At 55.5% G+C, this 18444-nt stretch overlaps 1 pseudogene; it reads right to left on the minus strand.

Annotated features, from left to right (window-relative positions):
- Window positions 1–174: 174 nt before the first annotated feature.
- On the minus strand, window positions 175–1256 carry LOC121487595 (annotated as a pseudogene).
- Between the last annotated feature and the right edge of the window lie 17188 nt (window positions 1257–18444).

The following is an 18444-nucleotide window of genomic DNA, read 5'->3' on the forward strand; positions in this document are numbered from 1 at the left end:
TTTAATTTTTTAAATAGCCTCAAAAAGTTAAATTGTGACAGACTAAAAACAGTTACTGTATTTTCAGGCTTTGACCAATATGAAAATAACCTCATTTGTTCGGAGAGATAAAAAGCATATACAAAATATTAAATCATGAATGTTGGCAAAAGTAATGTAAAGTATTTTCACTGTTTAAATAAAGGAAGCAATCAAAATGACATTTTTACATAGTAAGAGAACTTAATAATTTGAGAGAAAATAAAGTCTATTATTATATTTAAATAAACACAAACAAGGCCTATTTGGATGATGGTTTTAATTTTCCCAGTAGTCTTCATGAAGGTTTTGTACTTGATGGCAATGGTGCCTTTCCTTTCTGCTTAGCAACCTTTTCCATCTTTATCCTTTCTTGGTATTGTCTTTCAAAGAAAGCCGTGTCATCCTCCGCAGGTCTCTTTAATGGAGGAAACTTGGCTACTCGTACCTACATCTGTCAGTGTTCCTGGAGAAGAACGAGATGATGCTTGAAATGCTGTTAGAAATGGGTGGTCCATGGCTGTAACCGGAGAGTCTAAAAGTCCAATTGAAGGTGCACCAAGCCCACTGTCGTCTCATCGCATGTAGCCTTCTGCCAGTGGGCTGAAGCCAGTTCAGCCTCCCATCGCTGCACAAGGAATATCCTGTCCCACTGCTTTGCCCTGAGCCAGTCTTTCGTGCTTAGGTTCCACTACTGTGTCATGAGCATATGCAGGCTGACCGCAAGCACCAGCGAAGCAACTATGGAATCCTGAACACTTGGAACAGACATTGCATATAAAGCCTGGCGCAGTGCTGTGCTGAGCCACAAAGTGCTTGCACCTGCAGCGAATGGGCCGCATCCCTTCAGAGGGACGAAGAGGTAAGTCCTGCAGGGGCAGCCGGCTGTGGAATCGTTTCAAAGTCAGTTTTCTGTTGTGTATACCTATATGTACAAAAACACAGTGTCTCTGGCCCCACAAGCTTACAATCCATTCCAGATGGTGGTGGCCAGCTCACAAATAACCTGTTCTGCAAACGCATCAGTAATAGGTGGGTTTTGGTTTTATTCTTTTTTTTTTTTTTTGTTTTTGGTATTCTTCATATTCCTCAGGAGTAAAAAGTTTCCCTCCATCGTCCTCACCAACAATTCTCCGGTACTCCAGGTACGTCAGGGCGCGGCGGTGCAGGAAGGCAAGGTCAGCTGCTCCGAGGTCTGAGGAGGTGAGAGGCAGCCGCCAGGCCCGCGGGCCCCCCATACACCCGAGCTTGGATGTTTAATTGCCTAAGCCACCCAGGGGCCTCCCCACTGTTGTGTTTTTAAGGCGGTCTCCAGCCAGACTGGAGCAGGGAGAGCAGGAGGGTAAAGGTAGGGAGGTATTGAGGTCGTTCGGGGTGGAAATGACAAAGGTCCATGTCCAGGCTGTGGCAGTGAAGGTGCAGGACTGGGAGCAGGATCCGGGTGGGGTGGATCCCAAGGATGGAGTCACTGGATGTGCAGGCGGCTCCTGCTTACTGAGTGCTCACCTGTGCGGTGGCCCCGTAGGGCACCTCCTCCTTTATTTCTTCTTCCTGTGATTCTGCAAGAAGGGCACACGTTTTATGCTGTGAAACTGAGGCTCAGAGGGGTTTCTGGGTTCCACCCTACATCCAGGGTTCCTTCCTGCCCCCTTCCCGGTCTCCAGACTTCTGGACTTCTGCTGGGGACTGGGGGGCGGGTGGGGAGTGGGGGGACTGGAGGGCAGGTGTGGGGTGGGGAGGCAGAGGGCAAGTGGGGGAGCAGAGGGGTGGGTGGGGAGGGTCCAGAGGGCAGGTGTGAGGTTGGGGGGCTGGAGAGCAGGTAGGGGGGCTGGGGGGCAGGTGTGGGGGTGCTTGGGGGTGCTGGGGGCCAGGTATGGGATAGGCGGGCAGGGGAATCTCAGAGGGGCCAGAGGGGCTGCATTCAAGCACATAAAAACCCAATTGGCCAAAGACACACGAAACAATCCGCTAAAAATAAACTCCCTGAGGAAAACCCTCCTATGCCTCTATCAGCCCCACTGCCCCCTCCACGCGGTGTGCTGGGGTCTGGGGGAGCCGTGTCCAGGGGTATTGGCCAGCATCCCTCTCCCCTGCAGCCCCGAACCCTGAGGAGGGGTCCCCCTGCCCACCCCTGCACCTCCCCTCCCTCCAGTCCAGGGAGCACAAGGTGGGCCATCTGGGCAGAGGAGACTGGGGAACCCAGCAGGCCAGGTCCAGGGGCGCAGGGTGCAGACAGGACAGGCGGATGGGGCAGATGCAGTTGGGCTCTGGGGGCAGGGAGCATGGGAGGGACGGAGGGACCGTCCCACACGGAGGCCCTGGGATCCTGGCTGGCATGGGGGAGGGCATAAACCACTCCCCACCCCCACCTGGCACAGGTTGTGTCCATAAACTTTTATTGGAACACCGACCCGCCTACCATTGCAGCGGGCAAGTGCACCTCAAGTCTGTGCCCCGACCTTCTGCAGAGAAGGTTTGCCGCCCCCTGCTGTAGGCAGTCTTCCACCCCTGAGCAAGAATGAGTGGACCAGGCCTTGCCTGCGCCCTGCGGGCCACTGGGACTGAGTGGGGCTGGAGGCAGGGCACAGGCTGGGGGACAGGCGACCACCTGTGGCTGCCCCCGGTGGGGGCAGGTGCCAACCTGAGCGGGGGTGGTCAGGACCGAGGGGGGCTTGGCTTTACAGGAATGGCAGAAGGATCCCCCACCAGCAGTGGCTGCCTAAGGCCCTGGGTTGGGAAGGAGTCTGAGGTCATTCTACTTAGGAGGAAGGTGTCACTGCGTCATAACCTCTCGTGGAGAAGGGCCGAGGAGGTAGAGACACAAGGACCCCATATCTTCCCCTTAAATTAAAATGTCTGCGTCCACTGAGTTGAAAATAAAGCTTGACCACTGGAATTTCTTCTTGGCTGAAAAATAAAAGACGTCGTCTTGGGATCTGCTCAGGTCTGAAAATTCTGAGCAATTTCTTTGTTCCTCTTGTTGACAAGCCTGTGGAGGCTGGTCTGGGCATCTGTCCAGACCCGGGCCCCCGCCTGCAATCCCACCCCGCATCCTGAAGGAGGAAGCAGCAGGCAGTGGGGGCCAGAGGGGTGTGGCTGCGAGGTGGGGGAGCCACAGAGATGGGGGGAGGGGCGTGGCTGCAGAGTGGGGGGCTGCCTGGCTGCAGGCCCCAGAGACCAGCGCCACCAGCAGAGTCCACTGGGTGGCAGCTCCCAGGAAAGGGAGCCACGCGGCCTGGATGGAGCTGGCAAGAGGCCTGGGCCTGTGAATGTGGCCTCTGTAAATGCTGCAAAGAGAAGCGGCAGTACTGATCCCCAGGGGGATCTGGGTGTCCCTGAGAGCAGGCCCTAGGTGCCTGGGAGGGACACCCTAGCCTGGCGGTTCAGACGACATGGGGGCCTGGCAGGGACAGGAAGTAAGATCTGAAACAGTGACAGGACCACGCGGGGTCAGCCCAGGCTCCCAGGCTTGGGGCAGGAAATAGGAAGCCTCATCTCTCTGGGTGAGCCCAGGGGGCGTGGGGGTGCCTCCCAGACTAGTGCCCACATGTCCCCCGGGCTGTGGTCTGGCTACCCAGGACTCGGGACTCACCCCCTGAACCCCGGCACCTCCCTGAGACATGTTCAGCTGCAAGCGAACAGCAGGATGGCTGTAAAATGAACTGTTTGCACAGAAGGAACACAATGAGAGGAACGTCCCCTCCTCCCACCGGGAAGGACACACAGGCTTTGTGTCCCTTGGCCAGGCTCTCAGAGGGAGAAGGAGGGACGGGAGGGAGACGGGAGCAGCTTCTCTGTGCTTTGGGGTGCCCAGCCCAAGAAGAACCCCTGGGTTCTGGGGTTCCTGGGCCCCAGTGATGGGGGCACCTAGGCTCCTCCAGAGGGAAGGCCAGGCCGCCCAGGGGATGCGGCAATGTCCCCTCTGTGGGTGAGCCCACAGGGCTTCCTGGGGCCAGAGCAGAGCAGGGGACCACTGTGCTGACCTGTGGCAGGCCAGGGAGACCCTGGGGTGGGGGGGTTGCTCAGGGAGCAGAGGAGTGGCAATGGCTGCACAGGACTATATAGCCCAGGCCTGCCCCCCGAAAGCCTCAGTGTCCCCATGAACCAGAAGGGGTCCCCAGAAACTGAACGTGGATGATCCCCCTCAGGGAGGTGCAGGCTTGAGTCAGATTAATTTAGTTTAGGAAACGAAGTTTGCTGCTTTCACATTTCAGTATCACAGTGTTGTTAGGTGGCCACGCGAGTGATGGAGACCCTCACTTTTACCCCAAAAGGCAATTCGTCGGGAGGAGGATGAGTGAGCAGAAAAGATCTAAATGTGGCATGGTGTCCGGGCATGGGGACACCAGCAAGAGCCCGGCAGAGCCCCCTTTGCTCTCTCTGCAGCATTTCCCCTGGGCCTGGGGCCTCATCAGAGCACTGCTGGTAGCAGGGCCCCGTGGGCACTTGCCACGTGCCAAGCACAGAGCTGACCATTCTACGTGGGCTGTTTAATCGTCACGGCAACCTGGTGAGGTAGGCATTATCGTCATTACGCCCAGTCTACAGATGTGGGACCAAGGCACAGAGAGGTCGAGTAACTCACCGAAGACCACACAGCCAGGACACAGAGTCAGGAATCTCTCCACCGCTCTGCTGTGTGCCTCCATCAGGAACTGGGCGGCCACCCCGAATGTGTCCCCTCCCAAACACCTGACAAGTCACCGGGGAGGACAGGCAGGAAGAGGCAGATGGGCTACTGTCACACACCTGTGCGTATAACTGTTTACATGGCCACCCATTTCCTCTTCTCAGCCACACATAAGTGAAAGGCCTGGGGCCTCTGCCTGGGGCCACAGCAGGTGCTGGGAGTGATGCAGGGGCCGTGTCGCTCTCCCCTGGACCTTGGCACGGTGGGTGGAGGGGGCTGCAGGCCCGGCTGGAGCCAGGGCACCAAAGTCAGATAAGAACCAACTTCACACAGGGCCTTCTGATCAAATCTGATGTCCCATCTCTCCAAGTCCTGCCACTCAAAGCCACCAGAAGAGGAGCGCAGAGCAAAGTCACTGTGTCCCTAGTGCAGGACCGTAAACCAACCGCTGAGCCTGCAGGGAGCCGCCCTCTCTGCGGCTGGCCACCCGTTTCCTGCCTGACTTCTGTGTCAGGGTGGAGGCCGGTGTGCAGCGGAGCTGCCCAGAGACCTTCCCCTGCCCCGAGGGCCGGCTGGGCCCCCTGCGTCCTGTCCTGGGAGGCCTGGGGATCAAGGTGCCGCACAGAGAGGGCTGGGGGCTCTCCAAGGCCGCTGGGAGGTGACAAGGGGCTCCTCGGGATCAAGGTCTGGACCAACCATCCGACCTGCAGAAGAGCAGGGGAGCTTCCTGGCCCCGAGGACAGGACCGGGCTAATCGTTCCTTCTCTCTCTTGCTTGCTCTTCCAAACCAGAAGAAAGGGACTTGAGCTTCAGCTCAGGATGGATGGGAGCTCCACGCTTGCAGGGAGAGCAGAGGGAGCACTGGAAGGGGGTTAGAGCCAGAGGTCCGGGTGGGAGGCCCCTCTCTGAGAAGGAATGGCCACGGGCGTGGGCGCACCTGCTCCTTGGGCTCCTTCCAGAAACACAAGGAACGGAAAACCAGGCACCTCCGTGTAGCCGGGAAGGACTGTGTGCTCCTCAGATGAGGCCCTGAGAGAGGCCTGGAGGGGTTATCGGGCAGTGGCAGGAGGGGTTTGCACCTGGCGACCCCAGGGGCTTCCCAGCTCTACCTCTAAGGCTGGGAGTTGAACCCCCTGTATGCACTGCGTGTAGATAATTCCAGAAGGAGGAGGGAGTACGGCGACTCCCCGAGGGCTTCTCCAGGACGACAAACCTGTGTCCACCTCACCACCTAGTAAATCACAGGCAGGGCCCAGAAGGTGCCTGTAAGGGGCTCACAGCAACATCCAGGCCACAGCGCACTGGCCCTTGGGCGCTTCCTCCCCCAGGGCCCTTGGACCTGCTGCGCCCCTGCCTACACCTCCCCCCAGGTCTGCGCTGCTCACCTCGGTTTCATTCGGGTCTCTGCCAGAACATTCCCCAGTGGGCTTTCCTGATGGGTGAACAGGCCTCAGTGCCATCCGGCTACGTCCTGTACTTTGTTCGGGAAATATTTCTGCTAGATAAGTATCTTGGAGCTGGGATGGCTGGGGGGTCGGTTTGTGTCTCACTCTGAAATCCGTATGTGATATCTGAGCCCCAGCACCCTGAGATGTGGCCTCCTTTGGAGATGGGGGCTGTGAGGTCACAGCAAACATCCGTTGGTCTCTGCCCCTGGCTCCTGACACAGGCAGCGCCCCCAGAACCCTCCCCATTTCCTAGGTGACGAGTGTCCCCTGTTCTAATGAGGCAACTCTGGGTGGGCTCCCAGGTGGAGGCGGTCCCGGGAAGGCCAATCTCCTCCCCTTAATCAGGCCTGGCCCATTCCCTGGAGAAGGCACAGGGGCTGAAATGGACTTTGTGGCCGGGAGGTGGTCCAGGGGCAGGGAGGTCCTGGGGGTGGCCCGAATCCCATATGACCAGCGTCCTCCCAGGAGGGGGTCTAGACGCAGACACAGAGGCAGGGAAGCCCATGAAGACACGGGTGGAGGACAGCCAGTCTCACGGAGCACACGCTGTGCTCGGGCCCCAGGGACACCAGTCGAGAGGGACGGGACCACTTGAGCCTTCAGCCCATTGCTCACCATGGCCCAGAAAGGTGGGAGACTGGGAGGGCCACCCAGGAGGGCTCTGCAGCACCCAGTCCCCTCCCCAGGGCAGGGGTGGCCTCTTGGGAGGGCTCAGGGCTGTGGAGCTCAAGCCCCACTCCACTCCTAGCTGGGGTCTAGACAGGCCGCTGGGACCAACCTAGAAGGGTGTGCCCAGCACAGGGAGGGTCATAGCTTGGCCCCAACTTCGGAGCCATGGTCAGGGTCATCTTGCCCCTCCATCCAGTGACTGAAGGAGGCAAGGCCTGAGAGCCTGGCCACGTGTGCCCTCTGATGGGCCCCCACTCCCCTTTCCTTCCCCTGGGGCAGCTTCCCTCACTCCCGCTCCCCTCCAAAGCCCTGAGCCTCGGTTTCCCTGACACTGCACAAGGGGATGGTGACCCCCCCCCAGGCCCAAGCTGGCAGGGCACCAGGAGCAGGAATGGGGCCCCCACCCCTTGCTGGCCTCAGTGTCCACAACGGAGATGCTTCCACTGAAATCAAAACACAATCCCCCCGAGGAGACCCAGGGGCATAACCAGCAAACCAAACCAGCTGGTTGTCCCAGGCGTCACCCCTGCCTGCTGGGCACTCCCTCCCTCCTCCCTTGCTGGGGATCAGGGCACTGCCCCAAGTCACCAGGCACTGGGACGCACCTGCCCACTCACCTCGTCCTCCCCCACAGGCCTGCGGCTCCCTGGTCACATGCCCAGGTGGGATTCGGTCCCGTGGTATGTCTGTCCCCAAGACAAGGACACTGCACGGCCTCAGAAGCCAGGCGCCTGGACCCTCCCCTCACAGCCCTTCTGCCCCCAGGTCCTCCCCTATTCTGGCCACTCACTCTGGTCGTGCCGTGGTTTGCTGGTGGCTTCCACAGAGTGGGGTACCCAGGGCCCAGCACCGCCCTTGGGGGTGGGAGGGTCAGCTGGGTCCAGCACGGCTCTGCACACACCGTCCCGTGGACGCACCTTGGGGTCCCATCAGCCCTTCTGGACTCGGTGCCGACCGTGGAAACTGCCGGGCTGCACGTCCCATCTCAGTCCTTTCCACCATACACACCTTAGCCTCAGTTTCCTTAACTGTCGGGGGACGGAGGTAGCACCTGCCAAGTGCAAGCCACGTCGGGGGGAAAAAGGCGAGAAGGGCTGGTGGCCACCAGGGGGCGCCCGAGCGCCGCCAGGGCTGCCAGTAGGGGGCGGGGCCCTCGCACCTGCCACCCGCAGGGCCCACCCGCAGCACCTGCCCAGGGACGCTGGCCGTCCTCTCCCTGCGCCTCACCTGCCCTCCTGGAAGGCCGAGTGTGTCGGGCGGCCCACTCCCCGGACGCACATGCAAACCCCAGGTGCTGTGGCCAATGAGCAGGGCAAAGGGCACCTGGTGGGAACAGTGGGGACGGCGACTGGGAAGGATGCTTGTTTGCTGAAAGAATGGAGATGACCGGAGCCCGGCCATGGCCAAGAATACGACAGAGCGGAGTCGGCTCTCTCCACACAGTCTCTGCCGCTCACCTGGCCTCCGGTGTCTCACGCTGACCCTCACCGTCGTCCTGTTCCCCACTCCCAGGACAGGGTCCCCTCTGAGGAGAATGACAAGCTGGCCTAGGTGGTAAAGTTAATGGGTCGGGGGGGGGGGTGACACATGGGACACAAAACAGATATCTGACTCCCAGCTCTTCCTCTTGGCAATGACCTCTTTCTGGTCTGACGGGAAAGGGCACAAATGCTCACACAATCCCCCTTCCTCTTCGTGGGGAATGAAGCCAAGGGTCAGCACTTTGACCTGGCTTAGCTGGGAGAAAAAGTCCCATTTCCAAAGTGTCTGTCATGTCCCTGGCAGCCAAGGGAATGTCAGGAGGACACAGGTTAAATTTTTTAAAGATTTTATTTATTTATTCATGAGAGACACACAGAGAGAGAGGCAGAGACACAGGCAGAGGGAGAAGCAGGCTCCATGCAGGGAGCCCAATGGACTCGATCCCAGGACCCCAGCATCACACCCTGGGCCAAAAGCAGGCGCTCAACCACTGAGCCACCCAGGAGTCCCTATTTTTTTAAATTTTTTTGAGGAACCTCCACACTGTTTTCCACAGTGACGGCACTAGTTTGCATTCCCACCAACAGTGCAGGAGGGCTCCCCTTTCTCTGCATCCTCGCCAACACCTGTCGTCTCCACTTTGCTTATTTTAGCCATTCTGACAGGTACAAGGTAGGATCTCACTGTGGTTTTGATTCTCATCTCCCTGATGATCGGTGATGATGAACATCTTTTCATGTGTCTGTTGGCCATCTGGATGTCTTCTTTGGAGACATGTCTATTCTGATCCTCTGGAGTTGTAAGAGTTCTTTATATACTTTGGGTACTAGCCCCTCATCAGATGTATGATTTGCAAATATTTTTGCCCATTCCGTAGATTGCCTTTTCGGTTTGTTTCCTTTGCTGTGCAGAAGCTTTTTAATGTGATGTAATCCCACTTACTAACTTTTACCTTCCTTTGGTGTTGGGAATGGCTTATCAGGTAGCAATGGATGGTCTCTGCCACACTCTGCCTCCCAGCCTAGAGGCTGGACTAGACCCTTGCAAGGGCTTGTAAGGAATTCAGACGTGGTTTTGGGTACAGCAGGGAGCAGGAGGGGACAGACTCTGAGCTGCATGTAGTGAGGTTGCCGCCATGGCCCGTATGCAGGCAAGGGAGGAGAGAGGGCAGGGACACTATTTTAGGGGGTCCTGGGAGGAGCTGTGAGGGGCTCACGCAGCCCCAGGTAAGGAGAGCCAGCAGATGAACCACAAGGAACTGGGCCACAGGGGCAGCGTAGCCTGAGGCGGTGGTCTGGAGACAGAGGTGCCACAGGTGGCAGATGGCCAGGGCATGCCCAGCCAGGGGGTGCATGCAGGTGTTGAGCTCCAGAGGCATACCCAGCAGCCCTGGGCATGTAGGCAGAGGGCCAACCTTCCAGCACACTGAGACTGCGAGAAGCTGCTGGGAAAGGAGGGCGGCCACCCTGCATGCTCCTTGTGACTCGGCAGACTTGGCATTCAGGGCCCCTGACACCTGCTCCTAGTGCCTAGGGGCAGCCCAGACTTACTACCTTCCATCCTAGGTGGGCCGTGGGGTGGGACAGCAGTGACAGGGCTCTTCCACGTGGCGTGGCACCCCACTGGAACCTTCCAGCACATCCGCACTGTGTCTGCCTGCCTGTCCGTGAGGGCTTTACCTGAGAGCATCTGGCAGAGGGCTTTTGGAGGTGGTGTGTGTTGTGCCCCTGAATGCAGAGACCAAGTGGTTGTCTACTCCAGTGTGTGGACGAGGCTTCCAGCCCCTATGCACAGGTCTGTTTGACACCTGGAGGTGATCACAGCATGCTGTGCCCTCTCGGAGCACGGGGTACCGGCCCTGTGTGGGCAGCAGGTGTGCAGACTGTGACAGCGGCCACGTTCTCCACCATCACATCCCCTCTGGGGCTTGCAGACGGCCGCTGGGACCTGAGCAGCGACTGGCAGGAGCTCATCTGGCACCTGCCCCTCTGCAGCCAGAGAGGCATGGGACACACACCGGCTGCGGCCCCAAGGTAACCACCGTGGCCACAGGCAGCCCTTCCGCTCCAGGACATGGGCAGGGTGCTTAGGAGGAAAGCTGCCCCCAGAGCTGCAGCAGCATCAGTGGCCTAGGGCAAAGACTGGCACAACCCAGGGCATTAACCAGCCTTCTACCTGGGGCTGGACTGTTCCTGGGCCAAACAAACCTACAGCAGGAGACCAGAACTTAAACCCATTATCATGTGCTGCCTTGCCACCTGGTCAGATGGAGAGGGACCTCCCCGGGGACCAAGCCGGCCGCCCCCTGCCCCCACTGTTGGCTCTGCTCTTGATGGCAGGTGTGCAACATCTGCCCATGCTAGCAGCAAGTGGCGTTGGATGTGAGTTGGCTGTTCCTACAGCTCTGGGTGGACACCCCTTCCTCCCCAGTAGGGTGCACAGGTAGAAACGACATGACTCCTATGGTTTTGGTCGCTTCTTGCCTGGGGACTGACCTCTGACAGTGCTCAGGGTCCAGCTGGGCATCAGCCACCAGGCCCACCTAACGGGATTCAGGACTCGGGAGTGCAGCACCAGCAGCTTGCATTTCCTGTCCCCACGGTGGGGGGTGAGATGTGCCTCTGCTGATTGCCCTGCAGCACACCCAGGGGCCGCCAACGCCACTGAGAAGCCAGGGGTCTGCGCTCCCCAAGGGGCCAGCCCTTTCTGCTTTCCCTCTGAAAGCTTAAAACCAACTTCAGGGGGCACCTGGGTGGCTCAGGGGTTGAGCGTCTGCCTTTGGCCCAGGATCCTGGGATTGAGTCCCACATCGGGCTCCCCGCAGGGAGCCTGCTTCTCCCTCTGCCTATGGCTCTGTCTCTCTCATGAATAAATAAATAAAATCTTAAAAAAAAAAAAACCAACAATCTTCAACTGGTTATATTTGTTTTCCACATAGGGCCTGCATGTGTGCACAGATGCCAAGCCAGATACTGCTGTGGTTCCTGTGGACAGGGGTTGTGCCACACATTGTTAATATCTTCTGGAAACTTCGCACAGTGCTAGAAACTTAAGATATTCTTTCAAACATCAGAATCAATCTCTCTCTCTCTCAAGGACCTCTGAACCTCTGCAGGAACCACCCCCCTGCGGCGTGTGCTGGGGCTTCAGTGGGGGAAGCGTATGTCCTCTCCAATTCTTTCCCACGGTTCAGGCACTGCCTTTCACTCCCTCCCAGCCTGCCTCTGCTCCTGACTTTGATCCCCAACCTCACCCCCCAGCCCTGCTGGCTGCTGGGCGTCAGGAGCGCCTTCCCTAGGTTGCCTGCTTTGCCTCAGAGCCCAGCTCATGCATGGACGAGGATGGGACCTCTCCAGCCACTCCAGGCAGATGATGACATATGAATCACAGGTGTCATATGTCATATGAATCACTTAGGCAGATGTAGCTCACCAGGGCCCCCCACCCCTCTCCACTGCACACACACCACACACACAGGGGCTGGAGCGTGTTTCAGAGGCAGCTGGTCAACTCTTCTTCCTCTTCCATCTTATAGTTGGGACAGAAGGCTGGCAGGCTAAAGCATCGGGAGTCGGTCCCCTCCGAGAATGTGGCCCCTTGCAGCGCTGTGTTCTCACCTGCTGAGGCTCCAGGGCATGTGTGCTGGGTCTTACTGTGGCAAGAGAACTGGGACAAAGCCTCCTTTGGGCAAAGGGGCCGCCTTGAGCTCACCTGCATTTGCAAATCAGCTGGACCTGGCTCCCATCCCGCAGGCTCAGAGCTTCCTCTGCTGGAGGCCGAGACATACAGGGCAGTCCCCGCAGGACTCCCAATGGGACGAGCTGCCTCTGGGGACCCTGGGCACATACTTGACCTAGCAGTGCTGCTCCCAGTCAGACACCCAGAGGTGCAACCGTAGGTTCAGCAGATACACACAGGAATACTCAGGGCATGGCACCCATGAGAGTCTCGAGCTGGGGGCTGCTCCATCACACACAGAATATCGAGGGAAAGAAACCAGCGCAGAAAAAAGCACCATTCTGCTTACATAGAGCACAGTGCAGTCAGGAAAGGGTTTATCCTGGGCTTGGCCCATGGCCAAAGGGAGCATGTGGGGGCTGCTGGGGTGGTGATGTCATTTCCTGAGCTGGGTGCTGGTCAAGTGGAAGTGTTTAGTCAGCCAGGTCGGTGAGCTGTATGTGTATGTGCACTTGTCTTTACTTAGATTAAAAAAAAAAAAAAAGCCATCACCAACATGCTGGAGACTCCTGGCAGCATCCCTCTTCCGGGGCTGGGCGCCTTGTCAGGGGAGTGGTTCTTTTCAGCCAGTTGACAGGCAGCAGACTTGACCTTGGGCTCTACTGTGGGCCAGTACCTACGGAGGCTGAACACAGGCACCTGCTCTGACCCCACAGTTCTCCCCAGCCATGCACCCGGAAACACAACCCCATGCTACCATGCAGGGCCTGCTGCTGCCATGGATGTCAGAAAGACCCCTCCCTTGAGTTCTGGGACACCAAGTATTATGGTTAGCCTGGCCTCCACAGCTGCGCACCTCTCAGCACAGAACAACCTTGAAGCTAGAGCAAGGCCTCTGAATTCCCACTGAACCTTCCAGCTGAGAACAGAAGCACTCAACACTAGTCCCAATGTCCAGGGCACGCTCTGTGGGGGCTAGCTTCACCTGGCATGGCTCTCAGCCACCCCGGGGTATTCTGCGGTCACGACCGCCAGCCCAGCATCCCAGAATACCATGTCATAAGCAGCTCCAGGATGGTGCCTTTCTTGGGACCAAGGGGCTGGCAAATGTTTCCATGGTACTGACTCTTGCAAGAGGCGCCCTGTGTCTAACAACAGGATTTAGCCTGAAACGAAGCATTGAAGAATGCAGGAGGCAGAGGGCAGCCTTCTCTCCACATTGGCTCCCTTCCTCCCAACCTCAGGGGACTTCTCAGGCATCGGACCCGGGGAGGAGAGCTCAGGAATTTCAGCTTAGTTAGAGGTGAGGCTGCGGGGAAAGGAAGAGGAAGTGGCACTACTCGGTCTGCAGAGAGGCCTGCACCTTCTCTCGCACCTTCTCTCATTTGCCTAACTTCAGGAACGACGATGTTGTGCAGATGTGAAGCCACCAAATGGTCACATCCTTTACACCACTGTCCCTGGGAGCTACATGTTAACCAGACCCAGATACCCTAGGCTGGAAGGCATTGCCTGAGCATATTCCACACGGATTCCTCATTAATGACACGGCGTCTTGTTTGTACCTTCGGGTTCTAAGCTCACGGCACTGAGGGACCCTGCAGTGGTCCCACTCTCAGATCGCAAACTGACGCAGTTGACAGTAAAGAGCACAGGGCATCCAGGAGGCCTGGAGGAGCAGGGGGTGTGCACAGCCACTCACTAACTCGACAGGCTCCCTCCAAGTCTGAGCTATGGCCCAGGATGTCTCCAGCCCAGACAGCACTGAGATCCCTGGAGCGGTGGTGCATGGAGGGAGGGGCGGCACTTGTCAGACAGGCTGACACCCTCCCAGTAGTGGAAGGGGTGCCCAGAGAAAGCACTTAAAGCTTTCAGAATTAAGTGTATTAAAAAAAAAAAACTTGAGAGAGAATGTGCACATGCAAGTAAGGGGAGGAGCAGAGGTAGAAGCAGACCCCCAGCTGAGCAGGGAGCCCACCTGAGGGCTTGATCTCAGGACTCTGGGATCACGACCCAAGACGAAGGCAGACACTTCACTGCCTCAGCACCCACCCCGCCCAGGTGCTCCAGAACTGAGTGCATTCTAATGTCAGAACCACCACCAGTAAAGCGGTGAGCAAAACTTTCTCATGCTGTCTTTGGAAAACTGGTCCGTCCCAACTATAAGAGCAACCAGTACAATGAACACAAGCTTCCTTTGAATTAAGTATCTCATCTTTTTATTTCAAAAGAAGAAAGGACACCAAGAAGCAGAAGGGTGAATGGTTAGAAAAGCAAAGCTGCAGAGGAAAGATGGGCGAGAAGTGGATCAGATCCCAGTGACGTGGTGGCCGGATGCTGTGAACCTCCATCCAGGTCCTGGACTTCAGCAGGCTCGCTGGGCCCCTCTTCTGGGACATTCTAGATGTGTCATACAGCTACCTGTAGGGCATCACGCCACGTGCAGGCGCTGCTCCTGCCTGCCAGATCCTTCCTTGGGTCCTTTCCATTCACTCTTGCTTGAGGCTCTGACAAAAGACTGGGTGCCACCGTATGCTCCCTGCCCTGCTGCCCTGCTCTGTGTCTCAGCTTCTCTTTCACTCCCCTTCATGAAGGGGGAGGCCAAGCTCAGAGGGTAATGCTTCCCGGCAGTAAGACCCCCTCTTGTCTGGATTTGCTGATGATTTGACCAAAGCAGTAATTGATACTTTGTTGCTTTAAGACAAGTTGCTACCAGTTTCCTCCGCTCCTGAAATTGGGCTTGGCCTGTAACTCAGAACTTCCATGAGATGAGACCCGTGAGATCTGTCTGCACATCAAATACAGCCCTGTGTGTGTTTAAATCAACGCATGTTGTGAAGCATGATTTCCGTCCCTGCCACTGCAGGAGACTCACTCCCAGATTGGAAGGCCCTCATTACACAGGCTCCATGTGTTTACATCTTTTGCAAACAGCTCTGCATAATCTGAGGGCACAAGCACACATTTCTGGTTTTAAAATCTGTAGTGAAGCAACATAACATGAGAGACTAACCCATCTGGACCATAAGGAAGTCACCTTTACATTGTATATATTGTGCTACTCTAATGAATGCTTTTGGCCCATCTACCCGGTAGGTCTGGGAGGGAAAACGTATTTAACATTCCAAATCTCATAATGGAAATAGTGGAGGTTGTCCTCTAGCCAGAAAGCAATTCACTGCCTCCCCTCCCCACCAAGAAACAAAATACAAAGCACCAAGCCAGTCACTCAGATGCGCACTCTCACACCCAAGGAGTCAGCAAGAAGCACAGTGGAGCTGGTTTCTGTTCCGGTCACATAAAGCAGGGTAAGCTTTGCACCAGCACTGAGAGGGCCCCCTCTGCTCACAGCACAGGCCACGGGTCCTAACACCCACGCTCCACACCCAGCTACAGACTAGAGGTTTTCAGCGAGTTTCTATAATTACAGACTGCGGGGAGGCTTCCTCATTCAGCCTTATCAAGAAAACCAAAAAAAAAAAAAAAATCTATGAAAATATGTAAATACTGTAATTGAGTTTGGGATATTTTGCATCAACTACAGATGGCTCAAGATAGAATTTTCTTTCTAGCTCATTCACTTTTGTTAGAAACACTTCATTTTCCCAAAAAAGAAACACTCATAAAATGAAAAGCATATCTTACTAACAAAAAAAGAATTCTAGAACACATGCATCCCACCTAGAACTAAGCTAAAAGAATGTCTATAGAACAGGGCTCACCTTTGTAATCCCAAACTGTCCAGGTCAACCTCTGACTTTGTGCTAATGACCTTCACCTTGTCAAGGTCAACTGACCTTCACCTTTTCAAGGCCAACAAAGGATGCAGGACAACACTACCTCAAACAGTCAAGAAACGGCTGGATTAAAATGAGCAGCTGGCGAGAAGCTGCAACCGTGTGCTTCCCTTGCTGCATCAAGAGCAGGGCACAGGCAACGTCACCATAAGTGCATTCCTCCCCAAGAAACAGGAAGGAGCTGCTTCACCCCATGTGGCCGAGTCTGTTCACTGAAGCAGCTCCTGGGTGGAAAGTCACAAGGATGTCCTGTCGTCGACCATCTCCTGAGAGCCCACGGCACCGTGCCACTTGGTCTTTGTGAAGAGCAGTATGAGCTCTAGGGTTCAGGGCTGGGACCAGGACACACAAATGCTGTGAAGAGGACACTCGGCATCCCCTCAGGCACCACCAGCTTTATGTGACAGCACTGACCCCAACGATCACCTCACCAATTCTTCCTTATTGTTCCACCTATGATGGGTGTTTCTCGGTGATTAGGGTCTAAGATTTAGAACACTTAAAATGTGCGCTGAAGATCAGAGAACAAAGTCAGGGTTTTCCTTTCTGCTGGATAAAAAAAATTAAGCAACCAACCAGCGGCCACAGAGGAAACGTGGAAGCAGAAGCAACCTATGAGGCCCAGAGGGAGGGGGCCTGGATGGCAGCCTCATGGCCACGAGCAGAGCCCACAGGGCCCCACCTGCAGGCAGGATGATGGCAGCGACACGGGAGCACTGGGCATTACACGCCGCTCCCTTCCAGAGACGGCACTAAGCCCAGTGTCACCACCAGCAGCTGACACTACCTACGGCGAGGCACGATCCAGGGAAGGCACCGGCACGGGAACACCACCTGCCCCACCTGGTAGTAAGTAGAAAGAACAATGACAGGCTTTAGTACGGCACTTTGCTAAGTATCTAGACCCTTCCAGCACCTTTCTCGGGGAAATTCTCCTCCCTGAAGATCCTGGAGACCATGTCCATGCCTCCCACAGAGCCTCCCAGGACTGCTCTGGACGCTCCATCCCTTTTTCACTGGTCTGGCCTGACCAGCATCAGCACGGTGGCTGGCCAGCTCTGCGGAGGCTGCCTACCTGGAGCACAGATGCCGCCAGACTCGAGAATGTGTGGGGCCAGGGAAACTCGGGAGCCGCCTGGTGCCTTTTGCCGGGGCAGGCAGGATAGACCATGTGCGCCTCCCAGTGCACAGTGTGTGTGTGTGTGTGTGTGTGTGTGTGTGTGTGTGTGTGTGTGGAGGGGGGTAATGTAAATCCTAGGTTATTTATCACCTAAAATGTAATGAAGCAAATTGAAAGATGTTTAAAAATGCCTTTAATGTTTAAAAAAAAGAGACAATTTCCATAGGTGTGATTCAGGGCACGGAATGTTAGTAGTTTTAGGAACCAATGTTAATAACCCACCTGTGGCACGCATGTCCCATGGTTACAACAGTGTGTGCTCAGAGTGTTAGCCAAAAACGTCTTTTCCTGGCCTTTACCAACCAGAACACATTCTTGTGCCTGCTGGAGAATTAAATACCCCTCAGTGTAGATTTCTCCTCCTCCAAGCATCCTTTCTCACGTAGTCCAAAGGACCAGCAGTGTGCTTTTCTGCACATTCCCCACGCCTTCCTGGAAGGAAGGATTTCCTAACCACCACTTAGGAAAATGAACCAACCCACAGGACATTATTCGCTACATTAGTGTTTCCTTCATGGGTTTAACAAATTCTGCTACCTACTGGAAAGAAATCATTCTTGGAAGCGAAGAGAAAGAGTTAAATTTACACATGAGGAACGTGGAGGTTGTTGTCTGCATACAGATTTTTCATTTATGGTATAAATACAAACTTAGTCCTCTGAATAAACCGTTACTGAAAAGGAAAAGTTGTGTCCTCTCGCATCTAGTGGCCGGTGCCTTCAGTTTAGGGTTTCTGAGCAGCACTCACCTACAATCATTCAAAGGAAAAATATTTTTCTCTGTCTTCACATATATGATTTCTTCAAATTTTTAATTTTTAAAAATTTTTAAAATTAATTTATTCATTAGAGATACAGAGAGAGGAAGAGACACAGGCAAAGGGAGAAGCTGGCTCCATGCAGGGAGCCCGATGTGGGACTTGATCCGGGGACTCCAGGATCACGCCTTGAGCTGAAGGCAGATGCTTAACCACTGAGCCACCCATGCGTCCCTGATTTCTTCAAATTTAACACGATTAATGAATAAATGTGGCAGTCATTCCTTTATACCCTATGACCAAGTCACTGATTTGCCCTCTCGTAAAAACTTGCTTTATAAAGAACTATTTAGGAAGGTAAGTACATTCACAGTTTGTACTTGAGCAGTGTTTAAAAGGGTGTCCATCAAGGAAGACCCTAGATGCCCCTCAGGTGAACACAGTGCGGCTGCTCAGGTAGGAGGTGCTGAACATTCCCGTCACCCTCCATTTACTGTGGTAGCCTTTTCTTAGCAACCTTAGACTTAAGTTGAAGGCTTCACTTTTCTAGTATCACCAGGATATAAAAATCTCTTTGATTCTCAAAAACTATACAGAGACAACATAATGGGGACACGGGAAGCCCATGGCCCACTTGGATGTTGGGACCTGAGAGGCTGCAGCATGGGTCCCACCCCCCCCACCCCCCACCCCGCAGTGCTCCATCAGGTAAATGTCCTTCCCTGGAGGGCTGCCCGCTTGAGCATCTTCATCAAATGTGCTGAGACGCCAGAGAAAGCTACTCT

The sequence above is a fragment of the Vulpes lagopus genome, chromosome 1 (genome assembly GCF_018345385.1).
Source record: "Vulpes lagopus strain Blue_001 chromosome 1, ASM1834538v1, whole genome shotgun sequence".
NCBI classification, from domain to species: domain Eukaryota; kingdom Metazoa; phylum Chordata; class Mammalia; order Carnivora; family Canidae; genus Vulpes; species Vulpes lagopus.